The sequence below is a fragment of the Chiloscyllium punctatum genome, chromosome 36 (genome assembly GCF_047496795.1).
Source record: "Chiloscyllium punctatum isolate Juve2018m chromosome 36, sChiPun1.3, whole genome shotgun sequence".
NCBI classification, from domain to species: domain Eukaryota; kingdom Metazoa; phylum Chordata; class Chondrichthyes; order Orectolobiformes; family Hemiscylliidae; genus Chiloscyllium; species Chiloscyllium punctatum.
In genome coordinates, this window is record NC_092774.1 from 40249273 (window position 1) to 40273910 (window position 24638).

Genomic DNA, 24638 nt, shown 5'->3' on the forward strand with positions numbered 1-24638 from the left:
CAGGAGAAAGGATGGGGTTGGGGGTGTGGGGTCAGAGATTGGACAGGAGGAAGAGGCTTGGAGGGAAAGACAAAAAGAAAATGGACACGGGGACAGACCATCGGGGATAGAGAAAGCCTGGATGTGCACAGGTTGGTGGGTAGAGGGTTTGGCAGAGAGAGAGAATGGGGGGGGGGGGTGCAGAATGTGAAGCGAGAGGAATTGGGGGTTGCAGAGTGTGGGGAGAGTGTGGGGAGAGTGTGGGGGGAGAAAGAGCAAAAATGAATGGCAGGAGAGGGTGGGGGAAGAGAGTGGGGGGAGAGAGAGAATGAGTGTGGGGAGAGGGACTGGATACAGGAAGGCAGAGGGTGGGGAGAAAGAGAAGGGGAATGAATGGGGGAGAGAGGGTAGATGAGAGACTGGACGGGGGCAGAGGGTATGGAGATAGAATGGAGGGGGTTGCAGAGAGTGGGGTAAGAAACAAGAGGGTTCAGAGGGTGGGATGTGTGTGTGAGAGAGAGAAGAGACGGGAAGCTAGGGATAGTGAGAGAGAAAGGACGGGGGCGCTATAGGTGGCGATGGGTAAATGGACAGGGGACGCTGAGGGGATGATTGGGTCTTGATTCAATGGGGAGGTGGTGAATGCATACCACCCACTCCCACCATCCCCCCCACTCCCAGGATCCACTTCTCTGTACATGTGCAGTGCAGATTTTTGTAAATGACACTACAGAGAGTCTGGAACACTGTGTGAGCGCAGTCACCCTCATGTCCTGGCATCAGCAAACCACTGCCTTTCTCTTTTAAAAACTAAATAAAGACATGGGCGACATACTGGGGATGGAAGAAGTGGCTGAGAAACTGAACTGAGAGTCAGCGCTTTCAAGAGAGGGGAGCAAGGCAAAAACAGGAGGACGGAAGGATGAATTCGGTTTGGAATCTATCGAAAGGTGGAGGAATTGGGAGACAGATTTTGGGAAGAACATAGAGAAGGATGTTCCGTACAAACCAGAATTCTCTCATCTTATTTTCTGCCCTGCACTGACAGCAGTGATCTGATCTCTCAAGGTATTAGCAGAGAAAGAGATTTGCTGTTCAGGCATGCACAAAGAATTTACTCAGGGCCTGAATATCAGCAGCATTTGAATCCAGGAGGGGAAATGTTTGTCTGCAGGAAATTATTCCAAACTTCACATGCATCGAGAAGCCCCGCGATTACACGCAGCCTGCGTGGGAGTGCCCCAGGGTTCTGACTGTGGAGAGAACTTTAACTCTTTGGCGAAATGTGGACTGTGTATTCTCACTGTAGATGAGCCCTTCATTGGATCGTTGAGGCTGCCAAGACACACTGACCCCTACACCGTGGAAACTCTGTGGAAGCAAATTCAATCTCTCAAATGGACTGAAGTGTCACCAAGGGCCTGTTTCCACAGGCTCTATGTAGGGGCTCTATGATTCCCCCAACATGTCTGCAGCCTGGCTTCCAACTCCATCTCTCTGAGCCGAAGGTCCTCCAGCATGTGTTTTCCCTAGTTTCCAGCACCCAGAACCTCCCACCTCCTGCAATTCGAAAGATAAGTCCCACTCTGCCCTCTCTAGTGTGTGTTGTGGAACTGCTTAACCAGTTTTAGTGGACCAGCAGAGGCTGATAGCCAAGTTTGGAACCCATAAGGATGGCCTCAACCAGGACCTTGGGTTCATGTCACATGACAGGTAACCCCACTTCACTGTCACTCTCTCTCACACACACAAAGCACATACACTCACATTCACACAGACCCCTCTCTCAGACACACACATATACCCCCCACACTCACACCCTCTCACAGGCTGATACTCTATCACACATACACACTTTATCAAGCATGCACACACTCTCACCCTCTCATGCACGCACACTTACATATCAGGCTTTGGGGTGACTTTGTATTTGCAGAATTACATTTGCAGATATATTATATTTTGCTCAAAAAGCACACAATCTACAGGCAGTCAATCCATGTGAGATTTTATAAATTTCTACTTTAGAAATAGAACCAGTCTAATTCAAATTTGATATACAGACCTTAAGTTGTCTCGAGAATGTGTTTTCAAGGAAGTTCTGGGATTTACATATTAATGAACCAAAACCTGCAACCCATTCTAAAAGAGAAAAGACTTAACAACAATCTAGGTTTGTTCAATATCTCATTTCTGTTGCATGAAACTGCAACCTTTTGCTATAAATTCTCTTATGATCCTGCTCTACACCACCTGATGATGGAGCAGTGTTCCGAAAGTTAGTGCTTCCAAATAAACATGTTGGACTATAACCTGGTGTTGTGTGATTTTTAACTTTGTTTCTTGTGAATACATCCCACACCTCCCAGTGCTGCCAGTAAACCTTACAATGTCAATGAAACGATGCGGTACCTGCACTCTGGAAAAGTTTACAATATCTAACAATACTAGCTACTCATCCACTGCTCATTCTGATACATGACATTGGAAACTTAGTGCAGGAGTTTGAAAGAAATGAGCAGCTTTAAAACAAAAACCTGTTGGATCTCACAGCTTTCAATGAGAGTCTGAGACCGGGGTTAAGTTCTGTTTAACCCAACTTTGTCACCCAACTTTGTTTCAGCTTCAGATCTGCCCAGCAAAAAAGTGTATGAAAAGTCGCGTTTTTTTGAAAAAAAAGCAGCTCAAAGTTCACACACTCCTCCCAACTCCACTTCATTTACTGTTGGTCAACACCGAGTTGTCCCTTTATAATTGGATCCTTGATCCAGTCTTAAGCCGAAGGACGTATTGCCTCACTCAGCAATTTCAATCCAACTAAATTACTGCCACTCAATTGCCGTGTGTGTGTGTGTGTGGGGGGGGGGGGGGGGGAGGGCAGTTAAGAGTCAACCACACAGCTGTGGGTCTGTAGTCACGTGTAGATCAGACCGGGTAAAGGATGCAGCTGGGATGACTGAGTGAATCCTTTCCCACAAGGGCAGTTTCCTTCCCTAAAAAGGGCATGAGTGAATCAGATGAGAGATTTTCCCCCTGAAAATGGTTTCATCATGAGATTCTAAACTCCAGATTTCTGACCGAATTCCAATTCTGCAACCTGGCACAGCAGGATTTGAATCTGGCAGTTCCCAGAATTGGGTTGATAGTCAAGTCGATAATGACACTCAGCCGTCATTCCTTCAATCCCCCTGCGATGGCACGTGAACTCGCAGGTGGGAGGAGCGGGTGAAGCCCTTTCCACACTGAGAGCAGATGGATGGCCTCTCCTCAGTGTGGACCCTTTGATGGATCAGCAGTGTAGATGACTGAGTGAACCCCTTCCCACACATGGAGCATGTGAATGGCCTCTCCCCTGTGTGGATCCGCTGGTGCCTCCGCACGTTGCTCACATGACTGAAGCTCTCCCCACACTTGGGGCAGGTGAACCCAGTGTGGACCCGCTGGTGGGTCAGCAGAGAGTAAGAATCGACAAATCCCTTCCCACACTCAGAGCAGGTGAACAGCCTCTCCCCCACGTGAACTCGCTGGTGTTTCAGGAGATGGATGCATTGATGAATCACTGCCCACACTGAGAGCAGGAGAACGGCCTCTCCCCCGTGTAGACCCGCTGGTGTGTCTGCAGCCGGGACGACTGAGTGAATCCTTTCCCACAATGGTGACAGGTGAATGGCCCCTCCCTGGTATGAACTGCACAGCCAACTGAAACTCTTCCCGCACACTGAGCAGGAGAACGGCGTCTCCCCAGTGTGAACATGTCTGTGGGTGTCAAGCGCTGATGGGAAATGGAATTATTTCCCACAGTCCCCACATTTCCACGGTTTCCCCTTTGAAGGGAGCTTTCCTTGTGTCACTCTGGGTTTGAAATTTAAAACAGAGTGGGAACACAGTCTCTCCCCAACGTGAGGGGTGAGATTTTGATTCCCCAAACTGAGTAAATGGTTTGAAGCACTTTTCACAGTCAGCGCACTGAATCTTCCTCACTCGGGTGTCTCAGTATTCTTCGAGGAGAAAGTGAGGACTGCAGATGCGGGAGATCAGAGCTGACAATGTGTTGCTGAAGAAGGGCTCGTGCCCGAAACGTCGATTCTCCTGCTCCTTGGATGCTGCCTGACCTGCTGCGCTTTTCCAGCAACACATTTTCAGCTCTGTCTCAGTATTCTTCCTGCCACAGCACTCTCCGAAATCTCTCAAGCAGACAAAAACAAACATTTCTTCTCGAATTGAATGGCTGCTGATATTCAAGTCCCAATGAATCAAGTGGCTCTGTCAGAAGTTGATGTATCATTTGTTTCCAGATTTCTTTCTGCATGTCTTCCTGCAAAAAAAAACCCACTAAGTTTGATCACTATCAGTACTATTAAATGAACATAACATCGGTGGCAATTCCTGTAGATTGCTAGATGCCTGCTGATCATATATTATGCAGGACACAGAAAGCCCTCATGCAGCCAGATAGCCTGAGGTGTGAATGGAGATAAACGTCATTTAGATGACAATGACCTGGACAAAGCTGCCGACAAAGGTGCTGGAAATGGAGCTGAATCAAGGATATGATAATGAAATGTCAAAGCTGTTTGAGAAAGGAAAGCCGGTAAAGTTGCTGAATGACTTCCTGCTGGCCTAGTATATAAAAAAATGACAATAATACATGGCATAAATCCATTACTGCATTAGAATGTTAAAAATCATAGCCACGAAGCTTTTACAACAGCCAACAATATCAGATACACACTATATGAAGCAACATGCGTCTACATTTTATATCAATGTGCCAATCCCTTAAAAACTGCTCAGTTCCATGAGAAACTACCCTTTTAATTGTGAACATGAGGAAAGAAGCAATCCTTTTCCAGGGTGCAAACTCTATGTGTGCCAAACTGAGGGAATACACAATGAAAATACCTTTGAGACAGAGAGCATCTGAGCACCTTTGGAGAGTCTGCTCCTTTCCTGGATTCACTCCAGTTACCACAAGTGAATAGTGTCCCCCTGTCACTCTCTCTAGCCCCCCTCCACCTCCCCCCCATATAAAGAATGGAAAGGGGGAGACATTGCTTTGCTCCCAGATGTTGCCCAGAGGGCGGGGGCTTCACTATGAAACTGACAGGACTACTTACATGTTGTGACATCCACAATGGCAAGGGGGGGGCGGCTGGGGGCGACGGTGGGCCCACACTGCACCTGCGCTGCCCTGCGGCTGAGGTATGTCGGGAGGGGAGGACACTTACAAACTCCCTTCGCTCTCCTCCAAGTCAATGCAGTTTGAGTTCAACCAAAGCACGTAATTTAATTTTAGCTTCACACTCACAGAAAACCACCTTCTCTGTGAATCCCTCCACTCCATGGAAATACTGATTTGTGACACTCCAGGATTGAAGTTGCTACCATATTTGCTACAGGGTGTTGGGTAAAAACTGTTTATTTTATGAACCATTTCAACTCAAACCCATCCTTGCCATTCAACTACTAATGTGTGGAATGAACTTCCTGAGGAAGTGGAGGATCCAGGTACAATTCAAAGACATTTGTTTAAGTACATGAATAGGAAAGGTTTGGCGGGATATAGGCCAGGAGCAGGCAGGAGAGATTGGTTTAGATTGGGATTATGGTTGGCATGGACTGGTTGGACCAAAGGTCCGTTTCCAAGCTGTATGACTCGATGGTAAGTTCATAGTTCCTTGAAAGTGGAGTCGCAGGTAGACAGGACAGTGCAGAAGGTGTTTGGTTTGCTTGGGTTTTTTTGGTCAGTGCACTGGATGTAGGATTGGGAGGTCATGTTGCGACCGTAGAAGACATTGGTTAGGCCAGGTTTGGAGTGTTGCATGCAATTCTGGTACCAGTGATCCCACCCTGACACACCAGAAACCAGAGATAGTGACTGAAATTGACTCTGATACAGAATCAAATAATTAAATCCCTGCAGTGCAGCAAGAGGCCATTTGGCCCATTGAATTCATTGTGTCTTGGAGTTGGAAGGTCACGTTGCAGCTGTACAGGACATTGGTTCAGCCACTTTAGGAATGTTGCATTCGATTCTGGTCTCCCTGTTCTAGGATAGGAAAACTGTTGTGAAATCTGAAAGGACACAGAAAAGATTGATAAGGATGTCACCAGGGTTGGAGGGTTTATGGTATAAAGAGAGGCTGAATAGGATGGGGCTGTTTCGCTGGAGTGTCAGAGGCTGAGGCTAAGGGTGACCTTAAAGAGGTTCGTAAAGTCATAAGGGGCATGGATAGAGTAAATGGTCCAAAGGAAGTGGTGGAGTCTGGTACAATTAAAACATTTAAAAGGCATCTGGATAAGTGTGTGAATAAGAAAGGTTTGGAGGGATATGGGTCAAATGCTGGCAAATAGGTCACTAGATTTATATAGGAAAGCATAGATGTGTTGGATTAAAAAGTCTGTTTGTATATCTCTATGTATATTTGTTAACAGACGCTTTATTTCTGTTGATGTAAATATCGTTATAAATCATAGCTGGGTACTAATACTTAGATGCCAGGGAGAGGGAATTTCTCAAGTGGGGCACAAGAAGAATCCTGGGAGATCCCTAATTCTGGTTTACTATCTAATGAACAAAATTTAAGCATGAGCACCAAATTTTCGTTTATGTCTAATTTTGTTTCATTGTACTTGTTTTAATCCCTGCTACGATGACTCAAACAGCCTGGATAGTTGACAGGCGAAGAGATGTGGGTTGGGCCTTGATTGACTGAATGTTTTACTATTGTGGAAGCTGTAAAAGGGGGTCAAAGGCTTCAGCAGAAATCCAGCAGAGCTGAGAACAGATGACATTTCACTCTGTGGGAACAGGGAGATCAACAGGAGAACAGTGAAATCAGGATGTGAAATCTGAGCTGACACCATACTTCTGTGATCTGTGCTTCGATTAGCAGGGCCAACCCTCTACCTTTACAGACCTTCCCATTCAATGTGAATACCATGTACCCCCTCAATATTCAGGATCCAATCCTTGGCATCCTGAAGCCATGCCTCTGTCAGGAGTCTTAGATCATATTCTCTTCAATGTGTACAGTCAATTTATCCACTTTTGTTTCAGTGCAGCACACATTCAGACATACAGTCTTCAGTTTCGATTGTTGTGATCTTTTCAATCCAATTTTGATTGTTGGGACATTTATTCTCCTTGTCACTTTCTATCATTCTCTAATGTTCATTTTCCACATCATTACATTGCTCACCTGCCTTGATTTGAGTTGACCGTGATAAATGCAGGTTTATACATTCACGGGAATAGAAACAGGAGAAGGCCATTTGGCCCATTGCGCCTACTCCACTATTCATAAAGATCATGGATGACCTATCCATCGTCTCAGCTCCACTTATCTGCACTATCCCGACTACCCTAAATTCCTCCCTTGCAAAATCCCGTCAAACTGTGTCTTGAATATGGCTACTACTCTTGCTTCCTTGGGCAAGGAATTCCATGGCTTCACCACTCTCTGGGAAAAGCAATTTCTCCACCTCTATCTCCTCCACTCCCCCTAATCTTGTGACCTAGTATCACCCACCAGCAGAAATGACTAGATAAACTGGGGCTGGGTGGCATGCTCTTTGGATGGGTCAGTGTGGATTTGATGGGATGAATGGCCGGTTTCCACACAGGAGGGTTTCTATGATTAACCGCAGTTGTGTTTGCCCCAGATCACAAACCCTGAATCTCCCACCTTCTACAAATGGAAAGACAAGTCCCACCCTGCCCTCTTGTGTGTGTGTTATCTAACTGCTTAATCATTCCTAGTGAATACAGCTCACACCTGCTGCTGCTGCCAGTAACCTTTACAATGCTAATGAAACAATGCAATACCTGCAGTACTGAAAACCATAAGGCTTCTAATGATACCAATTACTGATTCACTGTTCCTTCTGATGTACAGCATTGGAAATATAATGGTAGAGGCTGAATGCAATGAGCAGTTTGAAACAAAAACCCACCTAAGCCTTCACTCGGCTCAGGACGCATTGCTTAAAACACTTCTTCCTCACATTTCAACAACTTCCCATTTTCCACCAAAATCCTAGATGCACTCACTCAATCAACTGCTGTCTCACAAATGAAAGATTTCATTGTAGCTTCTGCTCCCAGTAAGGGCAAAACATCTTTGAAAGTTGCTCTGAAAGTCCAGTCTTCACAACGACATTTCTGCTTTCCTTCAGTTGAAATTGTTTGTGCTGACCAGATATTCCGAATTAACATAGTCCCATTTGTCAGCACTTAGCCTGTACCCCTCTCAATTCACCCTACTGCCAGATGCCTTTTAAAATACTGTAATTATACCAGCCTCCACCACTTCTTCTGGCAGCTCATTCCATGCTCGATTCACCCTCGGTGTGAGACAGTTGTCCATAAGGTTCCTTTTAAATATTTCCCCTCTCACCTCAAACCTATACCCTCTAGTTTTGGACTCCCCTACTATGTGGAAAAGGTCTTGGCTATTCACCCTATCCATGCTCCTTATGAACTTCTATAAAGTCACCCCTCTGCCTCCAATGCTCCAGGGAAAACAGCCCCGACCTATTTAGCCTCTCTCTTTAGCTCAAACCCTCCAACTCTGGCAGTAGCCTTGTAAATCTTTGTCAAACCCTTTCAAACGTTCACAACACTTTTCCTGTAGCAGGGTAACCAGAACTGAACACAGTATTCCAAAAGTGGCCTAATCAATGTCCTGTACAGCTGCAACATGACCTCCCAACATCTGCACGGAAATGCACTGACTTATAAAAGCAAGCATAACATACTACATTCTTCGCTAGCCTGTCTACCTGCGACTCCACTTTCAAGAAACTATGAAGCAGCACTCCAAGTTATCTTTATTCAACAACACGCCCCATTAACTTTGCAGATCCTGCCCTGATCTGTCTTTCTAAAATTCAAATTTCAAAATGGGGCTGAAAATCTTAATTGACGTGATTGAATGGTGGAGTAGATATGATGGGCTGAATGTCCTAATTCAGCACCTATGTCGTATGTTCTCTTGTTGACCTGGACACAGAGGGAGACAATTGCGAGCAGGAATAGGTCATTTGGCCGTTCCAGTCGGCACCAGCATTCAACAGTTCATAACTGGACATGAGTATACCTGCATCCATGTGGATAGGCTGGGATTTTTTTCAGGATAAAGTGAGGACTGCAGATCCTGGAGATAAGAGCTGAAAATGTGTTGCTGGAAAAGCGCAGCAGGTCAGGCAGCATCCAAGGAATAGGAGAATCCACGTTTCGGGCATCAGCCCTTCTTCAGGAATGAGGAAAGTGTGTCCAGAAGGCTAAGATAAAAGGTAGGGAGGAGGGACTTGGGGGTGGGGCATTGGGAATGCGATAGGTGGAGGGAGGTCAAGTTGAGGGTGATAGGCCGGAGTGGGGTGGGGGCGGAGAGGTCAGGAAGAAGATTGCAGGTTCGGAAGGCGGTGCTGAGTTTGAGGGATTTGACTGAGGCAAGGTGGGGGGAGGGGAAATGAGGAAACTGGAGAAATCTGAGTTCATCCCTTGTGGTTGGAGGGTTCCCAAGCGGAAGATGAGGCGCTCTTCCTCCAACCGTCGTGTTGCCATGGTCTGGCGATGAAGGAGTCCAAGGACCTGCATGTCCTTGGTGGAGTGGGAGGGGGAGTTGAAGTGTTGGGCTACGGGGTGGTTGGGTTGGTTGGTCCGGGTGTCTCAGAGGTGTTCTCTGAAACGTTCTGCAAGTAGGCGGCCTGTCTGCGTTTTGGCTGAAAAAAATCTTCCTTATCTCATCCCAGCATTTCTTGCCACAGAGAACTGTGCAGCATAGTTCATGTATATATTTCCCTGTATGGTATTTTGTAAATAACATTCGTTTGCTGGTTGTTTGTATCGTGTATTTCAGGTTCATTAGCCGCTGTTCATGTGTGTTGGGAGGTTTGTGGGCGACCATGCTGCTGAGAGGTTTAAGTTGTCTGGACATCATTTCCCAGATGTCTTTAATGTAAAGTCATGTGGCTAGATTTTCTGCAGACGTTGTGTCTGCTTGTGTCAGTTTGTTGATGTGAAATTGGCACACTGGGTTTATTGGGCAGGCAAAAGTGAGGACTGCAGATGCTGGAAAGCAGAGTTTAGATCGGAGTGGTGTTGGAAAAGCACAGCAGGTCAGACAGCTTCCATGGAGCAGGAAAATCGACGTTTCGGGCAAAAGCCCTTCGTCAGGAATAGAGGCACGATGCCTCCAGGGTGGAGAGATAAATTAGGGGTTGGGCTGAAGGTAGCAAAGAGTACAATAGGTGAATGGGGGCGGGGATGGAGGTGACAGGTCGGAGAGGAGGGTGGAGCGGATAGGTAGGAAGGGAGATTGGCAGGTAGGACAGGTCATGAGGATAACGCTGAGCTGGAAGGTTGGAACTCAGGTCAGGTGGGGGGAGGGGAAATGAGGAAACTGATGAAGTCCGCATTGATGGCCTGGGGTTGAATTTATCTGAGGTGGTCTCGTGGTTAGGCTTCAGGGCTCTTACCGCCGCTGTCTGGGAAGCAACTTTCGGGGGGTTTATAGGTTGCCCGTTCTTCTTAAATGCGCTGCACAGTTCTTTGTTGATCTTCGTAGTTCCTGGGTGCTGCAGTGTGTCGTGGCTCGTTGAGATACTGTCCTGATTCATATTTGTTTGCATGTGTAGGGATGATTGCTTCTGTCGTTAAGTTCTTGGTTCGCGTGCGTTGTTTTCCTGTAGACGCTGTTTTGAATTTACCATTGACTGTTCGCTCTACTGTGACATCTAGAAATGGCACTTTGTTGTTGTTCTCCTCTTTTGTGAATTTTATGCCAGTAAGGAGATTGTTGATGGTGTTGTAGGTTTCCTCTAATTTATTTCATTTTCTGATGACAAAAGTGTCATTGCTGGAGCGGTCCCAAAGTTTGAGTTGGATGGTCGAAAGGGCTGTTTGTTCGAGTCTCTGCATTATTGCTTCTGCTAGGAATCCTGATACTGGTGGTTTCATGGGTGTTTCGTTGATTTGTTTGTCGGGCTTGTTACTGAATATGAAGTGGGTGGTAAGGCACAGTTCCACGAGGTTGACAGTGTTATCTTTGCTGATAAAGTTGGTGCTATGTTTGTATCTTTGCTTCTTCGAGTAGTGTCTTCAGTTTTCTTTGGCCACGTTGATGTCAATAGATTATGTCAAAGGACATCATTATTACATCCCGTTCTATCTTTGTGTCTTTGGTGTTCAGGAATTCTTGGATGGAGTAAATGGAGTGGCGTGAATCTTCGACTTGATGTTTTAGTCTTCAGTAGAGGCCTTTGACTAGTCTGTATATTGGTGTTCCAAGTAGTAAGACTATGGCCTGAGGGGGTCTCCTGGTTTGAAGAGGAGGAGAACAATAACAAAGTGCCATTCCTAGATGTCACAGTAGAGCGAACAGTCAATGGGGAACTTCAAACTAGCATCTACAGAAAAACAACACCCACAAACCAAATACTTAACCACAGAAGCAATCATCCCAACACCCACAAACGAGGCTGCATCAGGACATTATTTCAACGAGCCACGACATACTGCAGCACAGAGAAACTACGAAGAACAAAAGAGAAATACGTATATTATGTATTTAAGGAGAACAGGTACCCAATAAAACCAGTCTGCCGATTTCTCATTGATGCTTCCAACCTGACTCTCAAAAATTCGGTTTTTTCCTCCATTCTTTCCTGTTTGTTTTTTGTGGGTTTTTAAAGCTTTCGTAATCCTCTGACTGAGTTGGGAAGTTATGTTGTGGCTGTACAGGACATTGGTTAGACCAGTTTTGGAATATTGTGTGTAATTCTGGTCTCCCTCCTATCAGAAGGATATTGTGAAATTTGAAAGGGTTCTGAAGCACCAATGGGCCCTCAGAGGGGAAGAGGCCCTTCTGCTGCCCTGAGTGTGGGAAGGCCTTCAGTGATTCCTCTGCCCTGCTGACGCACCAGTTGGTCCACACCAGGGACGGCCGTTCTCCGGCCCCAAGTGCGAGATGGCCTTCAGCAGTTCTTCCCACCTGCTGAGACACCAGTGGGTCCACACTGAGGAGAGGCCGTTCTTCTGCCCCGAGTGCAGGAAGGGCTTTGCTCTTTCTTCCGACCTGCTGGCCCACTGGTGGGTCCACATGGGGGAGAAGTCGTTCAGTTGCCTAAGTGCAGGAAGGCCTTCAGCAATCCCTCAGCCCTGCTGAAGCATGAGTCCATCCACACTGGGGAGAAGCCGTTCTCCTGCCCCGAGTGTGGGAAGGGCTTTACCCGCTCCTCCACACTGCTGAAGCACCAGCTGATCCATCCGGGGAGGGTGGGGGCGGAGGGCGGTGGCGGAGGGGGCAGGCCATTCTGCTGCCCTGAGTGCGGGATGGCCTTCAGCAATTCCTCAGCCCTGCTGAAGCACCAGTGTGTCCACCCTGGGGAGAGGCCCTTCAGCTGGCCCGAGTGTGGGAAGAGGTTCATATTTTCCTGCAACTTGCCGAAGCACCAGCGGGGGCACCAATGCTCCCAGCAATCAGATCCCACCGGCGACACTGCCTTGGGTCTCACTCCAGGACTGAACACCCTGCCAGTTCTAACAGTGGGTGCAGTGGGAGAGTAGGTGGGCTGTTTTTGTTTTCTGCTGGACTAAAATTGCCTCCCCTACACTTCACAACCACCACCCCATGGTGGCTCACGGATTGCACTGCTGCCTCATGGCACCAAGAACCCAGGAATAATTCCAGCCTTTGGGGTCTGTGTGCAATTTAGGGAGGGTAGGAAAATGGATCTGACTGGGTTACTCTTCGGAGAATCAGTGCAGATGTGTTGGGCTGAAGGACCTATTTCCACACTGTCGGAGTTCAACCGTCCTATGAGCTTTGCTTTCAGTGGACACTGCTGCTCATTGAGCCAGGGACTGCACATTGCCAAATGAAATGATCCAGAGAAACCTAAGACCGCAAGACCATCAGAGCAGAAGTTAGGCTCTTCGGCCCGTCGAGTCTACTCTGTCATTCGTTAGTGACAAAAGTAGCGCAGATGAGATTAGCTTCAGTGTGAAAACAGGCCATTTGTCTCAACAAGTCCACACCGACCCTCCGAAGAGTAACCCATCCAGACCCATTTCCATCTGACTAATGTACCTAACTCTACGGGCAATTAAGCATGGCCCATCCAAAAAACCTGCACATCTTTGGTTTATGGAAGAAAACAGGATCACCCAGAGAAAACCCACACAGACGCTGGGAGAAAGTGCAAACTCCTCACATACAGTCACCCAAGGCTGCAATCAAACCTGGGGCCCCAGCACTATGAGGCTGCAGTGGTAACCACTGAGCCAATGCATACTGCGTGCCAAAGAAGGAAAGCAAGAGGTTGGGAGAATACAGCAAACCAGGCAGCACCAGGATGTGGAGTAGTCAGCGTTTTGGGTATTAACCCTTCTTCAGGAATGAAACATTGACTTCTCCTTGAGAAATGATTTTCGGGAATGTTGCTGGGGGTTGGAGGGTTTGAGCTACAGGGAGAGGCTGAATAGGCTGGGCCTGTTTTCACTGGACCATCAGAGGCAGAGGAGTGACCTAATAGAGGTTACAAAATCATGAGGGGCATGGACAGGGTAATAGACAAGGTCTTATCCCTGGGATGGGGGAGTCCAGAACTAGAGGGCATAGGTTTAGGGTAAGTGGCAAAATATATTACATGGACAACATCTTCATGCAGAGGGTGGGATATATATGAAATGAGCTGCCAGAGTATATGGGTCAGGTATTGTCAAATGGGACTAGATTAATTTAGGATATCAGCTCAGCATGGACAAGTTGGACCGAAGGGTCTGTTTCCATGCTGTATGTGTCTCTGACTACTGGTCCTGATGTAAGTTCAAAATAGAGTCCAAGTAACTTTGAATAGTTCAATCTTGTTGAGCTCACCTCCTGAAAAGTTTCAGATGAATCCCTCTGAGAGATACTGTTTAAACATGCTGAGTTGGACAAAGTATCCCATCAAGTTCAACACAAACCCAGAGTTGAAGAAGTCAGAAGTCAGAACACCAAGGGCACCAAAACTGAGAGAGATCTAGGGTTGCGGGTTATTAGATCCTAGAAAATGGGGTCGTGGGTAGACAGGGTGGTGAAGAAGGCTTTTGGCATGCTTGCTTTCATTGGTCAGAGCATTGAGCACAGGTGTTGGGAAGTCTTGTTGCAGCTGTCACACATGCCACACAACAACGATCGGCGTGGCCCTGCCCCCCGTCTGACTGGCTGTCCCTTTGAATATCTGGGGGAAGATTAGACCCACCTGCCTGTGTTTGGCTCATATGTACTTATCCAAATAATTTTAAACATTGTAACATTACCTGCATCCACCACTTCCTCTGACAGTTCATTCTTCACACGAACCACCTTCAATGTAAAAAACGTTGCCCCCCCCCTCCGTCCTTTTTAAATCTTCACCCTCTCATCTTAAAAAATATACTCCCAAACTTTGAACTCCCTTATCCTTCAGGAAAAGACAAAGGTTATTCAACTTATCTTTGTCCCTCGTGACTTCATAAACCTCCATAACCTCCATCCTCAACCTTCTACACTCCAGTGAAAAAAGTCCCAGCCTATGCCGTCTATAAATCATTCTGGCAACATCATCGTTAAAAAAAGGTGAGCATTAAGAATTGACTGAAGGGGCAGTGAAGATTCAACCAGCTGACAGTGGATCTGAAATCACATGTAGATCAGGTTCGGACAGCAGGAAACCAGATAAGTTTTTACAACAAACCACAAAAGCTTCATCATTAGACTCTTAATTCCAGATTTATATTGAATTCAGATTCCACCATCTGCCGTGATAGATTTTGAACACAAGTCCCCGGAACATTACCTGGGTGAATAGTCTGGTGACAAGAAAGTCGGCCATCACCTCCCCTGAACACATTGGCATATTGTGTTTCGAGGTAATAAAGGAGCAAGAGGTTTCAGCAGCTGCAAAGGTGTTTGATATTACACAAGGGAACATCAGCACTCTCACTAATGGCACATACTGAAGCCAGGACCCTGTTTCAGAGGTAAGGGCTCGGGAACCATAAGAAATAGGAACAGCAAAATGCCATTCAACCCCTTGAGCCTGCTTCTCCATTCAATAGGACTGTGGCTGATCTGACATTCTCCACATGCACTTTCCTGCCCTTTTCCTGTGACATGAAGACTGTCAACAGAGTTACTGGGATGGGGGAGGGGGGAGCTCAGGTCGAACTTGGGGACGAAAACAATGGCTTCACACTTCACAATATTTAACTAAGGGAATGTTTATAGTTTATAGCTAAAAATACCTGAAGGAGGGCTCATGCCCGAAACGTGGATTCTCCTGCTCCTTGGATGCTGCCTGACCTGCTGCGCTTTACCAGCAACACATTTTCAGCTCTGATCTCCAGCATCTGCAGTCCTGACTTTCTCCTTGAGAATCCCATGGAGTCACTCGTCCATGCAGCCCAGATATCCTAACCTCATCTAGTCCCATATGCCAACAGTTGGCCCAAATCCCCATAAAACCTTCCTATTCATATACACATCCAGATGCATTTTAAATGCTGTAATTATACAGCCTCCACCACTTACTCCAGCAGCTCATGCCGTACATGCATCACCCTCTGCGGGAAAAGGTTGCCCCTTAAGTCCCTTCTATATCTTTCCCCTCCCCTCCCTAAAACTATGCCCTGTAGTTCTGGACTCCCCCATCCCAGGGAAAATAACTTGTCTATTTGCCCTCTCCATATCCCTCATGATTATATAAACCTCTATAAGGTCACCCCTTAGCCTCCGACGCTCCAAAGAAAACAGTCTTATTCAGCCTCGCCCTACAGCACAACCCTCCAATCCTGGCAACATTCTTGTAAATCTTTTCTGCACCTTTTCTAGTTTCACAACATCTTTCCGATAGGAAGCAGACCAAAATTACATGCAATATTCCAAACGTGGACTGACCAATATTCTGTCCAGTGGCAACATGAGCTCCGAACATCTATCCTCGATGCTCTGACCAACAAAGGAACGCACACCAAACGCTTTCTTTGCTACCCAATCTGCCTGCGTCTCTACTTTTAAGGAACTATCAACCTGAACTCCAAGGTCTCTTTGCTCAGCAACACTTCCAAGGAAACTACCATTAAGTGTAAAAGTCCTGCTCTGATTTGTTTTTCCAAAATGCAGCACCTCATATTTATCTACATTAACCTCCATTTGCCACTTCTCAGCCCATTGGCCCATCTGATCAACGTCCCGTTGTAATCTGAGGTAACCTTCTTTGCTGTCCACTACACCTCCAATTTTGGTGTGATCTACAAACTTACTAACGATACCTCCTCCGTTCACATACAAATCATTTATATAACTGACAAAAAAGTAGTGGACCCAACATCGATCCTTGTGATACACCATTGGTCACAGGCCTTCAGTCTGAAAAGCAACCCTCCATCACCACCCTCTGTCTTCTTTCTTCTAGCCAGTTCTGTATCCAAATGGCTAGTTGTCCCTGCATGCCATGAGATTAAACCTTGCCCACCAGTCTCCCATGAGGAACCTTGATGAACGCCTTCCTGAAGTCCATATCGATCACATCCATCGCTCTTCCCTCATCAATCCACTTTTTACTTCTTCAAGAAACTCAATCATGTTCGTAAGACATGATTTTCCAAGCATAAAGCCATGCTGACTATCCCTAATCAATTCTTGCCTTTCCAAATGCATGTAAATCCTATCTCTCAGGATTCTCTCCAAAAACTTGCCCGTCACGGATGTCTGGCTCACCGGTCTATAGTTCCCTGGCTTTTCCTTACCACCTTTCTTAAATAGTAGCACCACGTTAGTCACCCTCTAGCCTTCCAGCACCTCACCTGTGACTATTGATGATACAAATATCTCAGTGAGAGGCCTAGCAATCACTTCCCCAGTCTCCCATAGAGTTCTAGGGTATTCCTGATCAGGTCCTTGGGATTTATCCACTTTTATGCCTTTCAAGATATCTAGCAATTTCTCATCTGCCATATCGACATTTTTTCAACATGTCACCATCTACTTTCTCACATTCTATATCTTCCATGCTCTTCTCCACAGTAAACACTGATGCATAATATCCGTTCAGTATTCCCGCCCCCCACCCCGCCACGATCGACTGCACACAAAGGCCGCCTTGCTGATCTTTGAGGGGCCCTATTCTCTCCCTTGTTATCCTTTTGTCCTTAACGTATTTATAAAAAAAACCTTTGGCTTATCCTTCACTCTATTTGCCAAAGCTATCTCATGTCCCCTTTTTTGCACTCATGATTTCCCTCTTAAGTATGCTCGTTCTGCCTTTATTCTCTGAGGATTCACTCGATCTCTCTGTCGATACCTGACGTATGAATCCGTCTTTATCTTAACCAAAATCTCAATTTCTCTGGTCATCCAGCATGCCCTACACCGACCAGCCTTTCCTTTCACTCGAACAGGAATATACTGTGTGTGGATTCTTGACATCTCATATTTGAAGGCTTCCCATTTTCCAGCAGTCCTTTAACCTGCTAACAACTGTCCCCAATCAGCTTTTGAAAGATCTTGCCTCATACTTGAGTCTTCCCCCAATTTAGAACTTCAACCTTTAGATCTGATATATTATTTTCAATCACTATTGTAATGTTAATAGAATTATGGTTGCTGGCCCTTAGGTTTTGCACCCTCGCCAGTATGTACATCCTCATTGTGAATTAGAAAATTTCCTTGTTCACACTTAACAAATTTCTCTATTTGGCGGATAAGTAAATGGGCAGGAGTTATACCTTGGGTCAACTCTTCCTTCATTCCTATCAACCCTAACCCAATAGTCCAACGGCACTTTACCTTGCAACTGCCGAATGTGTGACACCAGCCCATTTACCTGCTCCCTCCTCACTATCCAAGGGCGCAAACTTACCTTCCAGGTGAAGCAGCACTTTACCTGCTCTTCCCACAACCCAATCTACTGCATTTGCTGCTCACAATCTGGTCTCATCTACACTGGGGAAAACGAAGCCTAAAACTGGGTGACTGCTGCACAGAACATCTACGTTCTGCCCGCAAAAAGACCCTGAGCTTCCAGTTGCCTGCCAATTCCACACCCCACGCTGTTCCCTGGCCAACATCTCTGTCTCAGGTTTGCTGTCGTGTCCCAGCGAAGCTCAGCACCAGCAGAACGAAGAGCACCGAATATTTCACTTGGGGACCATACATCCTCCGGTCCCAATATCGAATTCAATAATTCTCGGGCCTGGAATCCACAGTATCCTCGTCCCTTGCACACACACCAAGCCTTGTTATCACACAGTCTGTCATTACACACTACCTATTCTTCGCCATGAACAGTCTCCATTCACCCTCCCACGCAGATCGTTATCAACTCCTTTTCCTGTCCAGCAGTTCTTCCCTCGCTTTGGGCTCTGTCCTGATCTATCATTTACTGCATCCGCCTTCCTCCCACAATATCTCCTGCATATAAACCAACGTTTTCCCAATCACCATCAGTTCTGTGGAAGGGTCACCGGCAACTCCTGTTTTTTTTTCTGATATACAGCATCCGCAGTTCTTTCACCTTTTTATTGAGGTAGAGTTGTAAATTGTTTCGAGAGACAGAAAGAGACGGGGGAGAGACAGAACAGACATGAACTGTTGATCTCCGTTGTTATTCAAAACGTAAAATCATTGCAGTGCGATCACTTCCCTTAAGCATGAACAGAGTTAGTTGGTCATCCGTGAGCTTGTGGCGCAACGGTAGCGCGTCTGACTCCATTTCAGAAGGTTGCGTGTTCAAATCACGTCAGGCTCACAGGAGCAGATCCGGAAATATGTTGAGCCAAAACTTTCGATCACACGTGAATCTTTGCTGTCAGTTTGATTTGTGAACACTGTGTCAGGGAGGTGGTGTGCCCATTGTTTGGGTAAAGGCAGTCCGATCTTAATTAACGAAGCGGCTTTTGAGAAAATTCATCGGGCATTTTTGCTCAGGTCAATTTAAGGAATGATGGTTCGCCTGGGATTGGAACCCGGGAACTCTCACACGGCTGCATATGCTCGAAGACCCGAATCTCCAGCATCTGCAGTCGTCACTTTCACCCTGTATGGGGTGAATGTTCTTTGAATCTCTTCAAATCTTTCCTCCTCACCCTAAACCTATACCCTCTAGTTTTGGAATACCTCTACCCTGAGGTAAAGGCAGGAATGTTGAGAAGCCAGACAAAATAGTGGGTGGCACGGTGGCACGGTGAGTTAGCACTGCTTCCTCACAGCACCGGAGACCCGGGTTCAATTCCCCCCTCAGGCGACTGACTGTGTGGAGTTTGCACGTTCTCCCCGTGTCTGCGTGGGTTTCCTCCGGGTGCTCCGGTTTCCTCCCACAGTCCAAAGATGTGCAGGTCAGGTGAATTGGCCATGCTAAATTTCCCGTAGTGTTAGGTAAGGGGTAGATGTAGGGGTAGGGGTATGGGTGGGTTACGCTTCGGCGGGGCGATGTGGACTTGTTGGGCCGAAGGGCCTGTTTCCACACTGTAAGTAATCTAATCTAATCTAAAATGCAAAAGTAATGAAACGTGAAGGCACAGGGGAAAAAAACATTTCGGCAAAAAAATGGCGTTGGCATTTTTCTCTCGTATTCGCATTAGGACACTTAAAATTTGTCATGATCTGGAGGTGCCCGTGTTGGACTGGGGTGTACAAAGTTAAAAATCACACAACAGCACGTTACAGTCCAACCGGCTTGTTCAGAAACACTTAGCTTTCGGAGCGCTGCTCCTTCATCAGGTGGTTGTGGAGTATAAGATCAGAAGATCATAAATTCTGTGTTACCATGTTATTCTCCACAACCACCTGATGAAGGGGCAGCGCTCCAAAAACCCGTGCTTCCAAATAAGCCTGTCGGACCATAACCAGGTGTTTTGTGATTTTTAACTTTAAAATTTGTCAGTAACACCAGAATCGTGACAGAGCATACTCCACGGTGTCAGTAAGCACTGCGCATGTCCGCCGGTGTCAGCAAAGGACTGCGCATACTCCTGGGTGTCCGCAGAAAAGGCGCACGAGCTCCTTTCCATGGACCAATGGAGAACCTTGGAGGATCCGAAGGAGTCTGGACCTCCTGCCAATCAGAGTCGGCCGTTGTCGAAATGCGGAAGTTGGACCGTGAGCTATGAAGCCGCTGATGCTGATCTTTTGTCACTGAATGAAGATTAAACCTCACCCAGACTATAAATTCCTTCCTCTGTCTAAAATTTGTGAGTATAATAATGTTTTTGTCACCACGTTTTCCATTTTCTTTTCATTCTGGGGTTTAATTATTGATTTGTAGCAACTGAAAGGAAAGAGTGAATCGAGGGAGGGGACAGACTCTGAAAAAGTTGATCCAGGTCTGTGTCTCACTTTGCAAACGCAGTGCCACAATGTGAAGGTATAGCCTTTGATGTATGTAATAAAAAAAGCAGAAAGGAGTTGCATTGTTTACGGAGTGATATGTTGAAATGTGGCGAAAGTGAGATGCTGGAGATCAGATTTGAAAAGTGTGGTGCTGGCAAACCACAGCAGGTAAGGCAGCAACTGAGGAGAAGAGTCGACGTTTCGGGCACGAGCTCTTCATCAGGAAAGATGTGTGGATGGACAAAGGGGCCTCAGCGTCCTTCGAAACCAGTTACTGCCAGTTGTCAGACAGGTGCAGCAAGCAATGAGCAAAGCAAGTGATATTCACAAACTAAACCAATCCCACCTGTCAATGTTTGGCCCATATCCTTCTGAAACTTTTCTATTCGTGCACTTATTCAAATTTATTTTAAATGTTGTTACTGTACCTACATTCACTACTTCCTCTGGACATTGATTTGACACACACTCCACTCTCTTAAACGAAAAATATGCTCCTTGTGTCTTTTTAAAATTTTTCTCCTCTCTCCTTTAAAAAGATTGCTCCCTATTCTTGAAACAACAGCTGATATTGGTCTTCATCTATGCCCCTCGTGATTTTATAAACCTCAATAAGGTCACCTCTCGACCTCCTATGTTCCAGGGAAAAAGTTCCAGCCTATTCACTTAGATGTAAGTAGATCCATATTCAGTTATGACCTGTCAATGTTTGTGCAGGCGCGAAAGACCAAATGGCCAATTCCTGCTCCCAATTCTCTCACTCTGGCCAGAACAGCAAGAGACCATAAGACATAGGAGCAGAAATTAGGCCATTCAGCCCATCAGGTCTGTTCATACCATTCAATCGTGGCTGATAGGTTTCTCAACCCCATTCTCCCGGGCTCTCCCTGGAACTCTTCATCCCCATGATACTCAGGAACCTATCTACCTCAGTCTGAAATATCCTCAGTGACCTGGCTTCTACAACCTTCTGTAGAAATGAATTCCATAGATTCACCACTCTTTCACTGAAGAAGTATCTCCTTATCTGCATTCTAAAATGCTCTCCCTTTACTCGAAGGCTGTGCCCTCAGGTCCTAGTCTCTCCTACCAATGGAAACATCCTCTGAAAGTCTACTCTGTCCAGGCCATTCAGTATTTTGTATGTTTCTATTTGATCCCCCTGAGTGTGGGCCTGTTAATCAGCATGAAACAGACCCTTCCGGATGAGGTACAGCAGGGATTAGGTTCAGCAATGAGAGAATAGAGGGAGAGTATGTGGGACAGAGATTTTCAGCTTCTAGGGAAGAAGAGAGGAAAGAGAGTTTAGCATAAATTAGAATTGATCGGATGGGTCAAGGAGTGGCAGATGGGGTTTAATTCAGAGAAATGTGAGGTGTTGCATTTTGGTCCAGCAATCCAGGCAGGACTGACACAGTTAAGGGGCGTGTCGCAGAACAAAGAGACCTTGGAGTGCAGGTTCATAGTTCCTTGAAGGTGGAGTCTTACACAGACAGTATAGTGAACAAGGTGTTTGGTATGCTTTCCTTTATTGGTCAGAGTATTTAGTATAGGAACTGGGAGATCATTTTGCAACTGCAAAAGGACATTGGTTAGGCCACATTTGGAATACTGCATTCAACTCTGGTCTCTCTGATGTAGGAAAGATGTTATGAAACTTTGGGAGGGGTCAGAAAATATTTAGAAGGCTGTTGCCAGATTTGGAGGGTTTGAGCTGCGGGAAGAGGCTGAACAGGCCAGGGAGATATTTTCTTTGGAGCATCAGAGGCTGAGTGGTCACCTTTTAAAGAAATTTATAAGGGGCATGGATAGGGTGAATACCCAAGGTCTTTTCTCCATGGTAGGGGAGTCCAGAACTAAAGGAGCAGAAGTTTAAGGTGAGTAGGGAAAGGGACCTGAGGGGCAACATATTTTCAGACAGAGGGTGGAACGTGTATGGAACGAACTGCCAGAGGAAGTGGGGAGGCTGGTACAATGACACGATTTAAAAGCCACTGGATGGGTACTTGAATAGGAAGGGTTTAGAGGGATGAGTCAAATGCTGGCAAATGGGACTAGATTAGTTTGTGATATATAGTTGGCACGGATGAGTTGGGCCAAAGGGTCTGTTTCTATGCTGTATGACTTTAGTCATCTTCAGTGAAAGCAGAGGTGTTGTTGTGAAGACTGGACTTTCAGATCAGCTTTCAAAAATGTTTTGCCCTTACTCAGAGCAGAAGAAGTTACAATGAAATCTTTCATTTGTGAGACAGCAACTGAGTGAGTGAGTACATCTGGGATTTGGTGAAAAGTGGGAATTCATTGCACTGTGTGGATGAAACCCTACCCAATCCAGTCATTTCTGCTGGTAGATGAGACTGGGCCCCAAGATTAGGGGAAGTAGATTTAGGACAAAGACGAGGAGGAACTGCTTTTCCTGGAGACTAGTGAAACTGTTGAAGTCTCTGCCCAAGGAAGCAGAGAAGGCAGCTTCGTTAAGTATATTCAAGACACAATTGGATGGGTTTCTGCATAATTGGGGAATTCAGGATGTTTGGGACACTGCAGAGAGGAGGAGCTGAGATGATGGATAGATCAGCCATAATCTTAATGAATGGCAGAGCAGGCAGGACGGGCCAAATGGCTGACCCCTGCTTCTATTACTATGAACCTATAACCCTGCATTTCCCATGGCTAACCCGACTAACCTGCACATCCCTGGACACTGGGCAATTTAGCCTGGCCAATCCAAATCAAGGCTGATGAGCAATGTCGTGATGTGGAAATGAACATCAGAGAATGATAGAAAGGGAGAAGGAGAGTAAATATACCAGCAATCAAAACTGGATTCAGAAGATCACAGAAACTGAAACTAAAAACTGAATGTGAGCTGCATTGTAACAGAAGTGAATGAATTGACTGAACACATTGAAGAGAATAATTATGATCTGAGACTCCTTACAGGGACATGGCTTCAGGATGGCAAGGACTGGATCCTGAATATCGAGGGGGTAGTCAAATGGGACGCTCAGGAAAGGTAGAGGGTTGGTGCTGCTCATCAAAGCACTGATCACAGGGTAGTCTGGTATCAGTTTGGATTTCAGTTCCGGATTTCTCTGTCCACTGTTGATCTCCCTGTTCCCACAGAGTAAGATGTTGGTCTGTTCTCAGCTCTGCTGAATTTCTGCTGAAGCTTTAACACCCCCTTTTACACGTTCGTGAAAAATAAAACATTTATTCAATCGAGACCCAATCCATATTCTCCCAGACTGTCAACCAGTCCAAGTAAATCTGAAGTAGGGGTCTCCCAGGATTCTGATAGTGCTCTACCTGAGTAATTCTCTCTCCCTTACATCTAACTATTAATATCCAGCTATGATTTACAAACACACTTGCACCAACAGAAATAAAGCATCTGTTATCAAATAGACATATAGATATCCAGCATGGAAACAGGGTTTCTCTATTACACACATAGAACCACACTCTCCATGGGGATGAATTTGAATTTGCAGCATTACATTTGCAGATATATTCTATTTTGCTCAAAAATTCTAAATTGGAGGAAGGACAAATTTGACGGTATCAGGCAAGAACTTTCAAAAGCTGATTGTGCACCAATGTTTTCAGGTAAAGGGATGGCTGAAAAATGGGAAGCCTTCAGAACTGTGATAAATAGAGTCGAGAGAAAGTATATTCTTGTTTGGGTGAAAGGAAAGGCTGGTAGGTATAGGGAATACTGGATTACTGGAGACATTGAGGGTTTGGTTCAGAAAATGAAGGAAGCATATGTCAGGTATAGACAGGATAGATCGAGTGAAGCATTACAGTATAAAGGCAGTAGGAGTATACTTAAGAGAGAAATCAGGAGGGGAAAACAGGGGACATGAGATAGCTTTGGCAACTAGAGTTAAGGAGAATCCAAAGGGTTTTACAAATACATTAAGGACAAAAGAATAAATCGTGAGAGAATAGGGCCCCTCAAAGATCAGCAAGGTAGCCTTTGTGTGGAACCGCTGGAGATGGGGTAGCTACTAAACGGGTATTTTGCGTCAGGGTTTACTGTGGAAAAGGACATGGAAGATATAGAATGTAGGGAAATAGATGGTGACATCTTGAAAAATGTCCATATTACAGAGGAGCAAGTGCTGGATGCCTTGAAATGAATAAAAGTTGATAAATCCCCAGGACCTGATCAAGTGTACCCGAGAACTCTGTGGGAATCTAGAGAAGTGATTGCTGGGCCTCTTGCTGAGATATTTGTATCATTGATAGTCACAGGTGAGGTGTCCGAAGACTGGAGGTTGATTAACGTTGTGCCAC

At 46.0% G+C, this 24638-nt stretch overlaps 1 non-coding gene and 1 pseudogene across 1 annotated transcript; one reads left to right on the top strand and one right to left on the bottom strand.

Annotated features, from left to right (window-relative positions):
• Positions 1-3158: 3158 nt before the first annotated feature.
• Positions 3159-20017, bottom strand: LOC140460062 (uncharacterized; annotated as a pseudogene).
• Positions 18685-18756, top strand: trnaw-cca (transfer RNA tryptophan (anticodon CCA)). The gene has a single exon. It is a non-coding gene; the product is annotated as a tRNA-Trp (tRNA).
• Positions 20018-24638: the final 4621 nt, after the last annotated feature.